Source organism: Carlito syrichta, unplaced genomic scaffold, assembly GCF_000164805.1.
Source record: "Carlito syrichta isolate Samal-C Ts95f unplaced genomic scaffold, Tarsius_syrichta-2.0.1 Scaffold315315, whole genome shotgun sequence".
NCBI classification, from domain to species: domain Eukaryota; kingdom Metazoa; phylum Chordata; class Mammalia; order Primates; family Tarsiidae; genus Carlito; species Carlito syrichta.
Window position 1 is genome coordinate 35,005 of NW_007259411.1, and position 3,942 is coordinate 38,946.

The window sequence follows — 3,942 nt, forward strand, 5'->3', positions numbered from 1 at the left end:
CTCGAACCCGTGGGCTCAGGCAATCCACTCACCTCAGCCTCCCAAAGGAGTGGGATTACAGGCTGAGCCACCAAGCCCGGCTAACAGTACTCTTAAAATGGTTACCAAGAGAGCTGGCTACAGTGGCACACATCTATAATCCCAGGTAATTAAGAGGCTTTGGTAGGAAGGCTCCTTGTGCCTAGTAGTTCAGGACCAGCTAAATAACATAGGAAGACTGTATCTCAACTTTAAAAGAATGGTTACTGAAAGGTACCTATAGAAACCTAGCTTATTCTTAGTCTTTTTGTCTCAGTGTAACGATTAGCAAGCATTCAGACATTCTACTGCAGGACAAACAGCAGCCTATCCCATCCCCCTCCCCAGGCAAATCTCCTTCAGATGCAAGACCAGGACCTCAACCATTCATGGTTTAGCATAATAATCTCTAGTAAACTTTTAGGTTCCTTGTAAAGCTGAAGATCGAAGATGGCTGGCCAAAGTAATAAGAATTTGTGAGTTGCAAATGTCTGAGTTTGTGAATTGCAAATGTCTAACAAGTGTCCTGCAGGAATCACACCCCCCCCCCCCACAGTGTTAACCTAATCAACCCTCTGTGAACTACATGACACAGATAAGCCCCACCGTGGCAGCAATTGTGTGACTAACACACCCATCTGCCTGCTGTCCATCATCTGACATCAGTACCTGCACTTGCCTGCCCCTTGTGATGACATGGAAGCAGACCACCACACAATCACCCTGATGATCTTCCCCCATCAAGGGGGATGGTTAAAAGGACTCAACCACAATCAACCAGCGGCCATTGCCTTGCTGGAGTCTGGTGTGGCCATGGGCTCCTTGAGCCATGGCTGTCGCCATGCTTCCTGGCTTTGGTCTCCCTCCCCAACCTTGGGAGGTGAATCTTCTTTCTTCCTTCTCTTTCTCTCTTTAATTTACTTTTAAATAAACTTTTCTTTCTTAACCTTTTTGTGTGTTGCAATTCTTTGCAATTTACTCAGATCTCTGGGTTCCCAGCGCACACCTCTGGCTTGAGCCCCGGCAGTGCTGTGTGCTTCCCTGCGCCTCTCCATCCACCCTCACCCTGTCCGTTCGTACCCTAACAGGTACTAGAGTAAATTTTATGTTATATATATTTCATACACACACACAAAGAATATCCACTATAGATTCAAACATTTTTCTATCATTAATGATCAGCAGAAACTTGCTGTTACTACATGAACATGTTAATAGATATCTTATATCTTATTTCAGTTTATTCTTATTTATATTACTCATTTGTATTACTGCCTTACTCCTTCTAGAAAAGAATCAATTTACACTTTTAAAAGGAAAACTGAGACATAGTAAGTAGAGTTTGTGAGCTTTTATTTCCTAGAATAGAGTGAAGATTGAAAAAGCTCAAATGAATAATTTAGGGTTGCTATAAAGGAATAGCTAAGGCTGGGTAATTTTTTTTTAAAGAAGTTTATTTGGCTCCCAGTTCTGCATGCTGTACAAGAAGCATGACATCAGCATCTACATCTGTTGAGGGCCTCAGATTGTTTCTGCTCTTGGTGGAAGTTGAAGGAAGCCAGCATTTAGCGATCACGTGGTACGAAAGGACACAAAGGGAGAATGCTCTTAAAATGGTTACAAAGATAGCCGACCTCAGTGACATACATCTATAATCCCAGCTAATTGGAATGCTGAAGTAGGACTCCTTGAGCCCAAGAGTTCAAGACCAGACCAAGTAACATAAGAAGACCCTATCTCAACTTAAAAAAGAATGGTTACAAGAGTACATTTTATGTTATGTATATTTCACAAAAATAATGGAAAAGAATATTCACTACGGATTGGATGCGCCAAACTCTTTGTGACAACCTGCTCTCTCAGAAACTAATAGAGCAAGAACTTACTCATTACTGCAAGCATGGAGCTAAGCCATTCATAACATTGGGTATTAAATGTAAACATGAGACTTGAAAGGAACAAACATACCATATCTAAACTATAGTATCCTAGCCGGGCTCGGTGACTCAGTCTGTAATTCCGTGCCTTTGGGAGGCTGAGGTGAGTGGATTGCCTGAGCCCGCGAGTTCGAGACCCGCCTGGGCAGTGAGACCTCATCTCTACAATAAATCAAAAAATCAGACGTGGTAGCACATGCCTGTAATTCCAGCTACTCAGAAGGCTGAGGCGGAAGGATCACTGGAGCCCAGCAGGAGAGGCTGTGGTGGCCAGGAGCGGCCACTGCACTCCAGTCTGGGTGACAGAGTGAGACTCCAATAAAAAAAAATAAATAAATAAAAAATAAATAAACTATAGTATCCTGATTAATGAAATGACGTGTAATAGAGACATTTTTATGCACTACAACACCATGGATAAACTTTATTATTATAAATATACCTTACACATCAGAATTAAAATTCACTTATTCTATCAATTATTGTAAATAACATTAAATATACTATATATTGTAAGCATTACATATTTAAATAAACATTAATTAACACTTTTGTACGTAAGTAGATTTCCATGAAAATGTTTTTGCTAACAGTTAGTAAATTGAGAAATATTTTAAGTTTTCAGATATGGATAGCATAAGTTTCTTTACAAAGCTTACTGAGGGAAGTATTTTATAATAACTTTTCCTGAAGTGAACATAGTCATTCAAAATTTTTCTGTTGATTTTATTTATTTATTTATTTATTTATTTATTTATTTATTTATTTATTTATTTTTTGAGTTGGAGTCTCACTTTGTCACCCAGACTGGAGTGCAATAGCTGCTCCCGGCCACGGCAGCCTCGACCTGCTGGGCTCTGGGGATCCTTCCGCCTCAGCCTTTCAAGTAGCTGGAACTACAGGCGCCCGCTACCACGCCCGGCTAATTTTTGATTTGTTGTAGAGATGAGGTCTCGTCAAGTTGCCCAGGCGGGTCTCGAATCCGCGAGATCGGGCAGTCCACTTACCTCGGTCTCCCAAAGTGCTGGGATTACAGACTGAGCCACCGAGCCCGGCCTGATTTTATTTTTTACTTAAAGAGTAACTGGATGGTAATAAGTATTTGTTTTGGATGGTGATGGTGGTAATAGTGGGTTTCATAATGAAAAGCATTTTCAGACAGCAGACACTCTTGCTGTTGTCCTGCCTGTTGTGCCCTTCACAATGTATCTTTTCTTTAAGAAATCTATCTTTCTTAATTTATTAAAGAAAAAAAAGCACAAAATAAATAAATAAATTATGGTAAGCCCCATCTCCAACTTTCTCTCCTCATATCCCTGTATTGGATGTTGACCATGTGGGTAGACAGATGATTAGATAATTAGAGTTTTGCTGGGGCCAGTTGCCTTTTTTCTTTTCTACCTAAGCTTGTTCATCAGATAGGATTTGCCTGTGCGGTAGAGGCCCATAATAGCCACCACCACCACAGGCTGTTTAATGGCAGACAGGATCTTCAAAGCTTCTGGATTAATCATCCGTTGCCATTTAGTGTTCTCAATGAGACACATTGGGCTAGACATGTGGGTCTCTGAGGTCATGTTCAGGGTGCTCCCTCACCTGCAAGAGAAGAGGTAAAATAAACTAGACTGTCCAGTCTTTTGCATTCAAAAGGTGGAGTCATAAAATTTCCCAACATGGCCTAAAGTGATTTGTGTGTCAGCAAGAAATATGGTGCAAAATCTCTATCATTTGAGAAAGATATCAAAGTAGTATAAAAGTAGTTGATTACAAGAATATTGGTATAGTGGGAATGCAAACTACTGCAGCCTCTTTGGAAGACAGTGTGGAGATTTCTGAAAGAACTAGAAATTGACCTTCCATATGACCCAGCAATTCCCCTATTGGGAGTATACCCAGAGGAACTCAAATCATTCTACAAAAAAGATACCTGTACACGTATGTTTGTTGCAGCTCTATTCACAATAGCAAAAACATGGAACAAACCATG

General features: G+C 40.6%; 1 pseudogene; it reads right to left on the minus strand.

Annotated features, from left to right (window-relative positions):
- The window catches only part of LOC103275105, a 24,913-nt pseudogene extending 21,381 nt beyond the window's left edge, over positions 1-3,532 (minus strand).
- Positions 3,533-3,942: the final 410 nt, after the last annotated feature.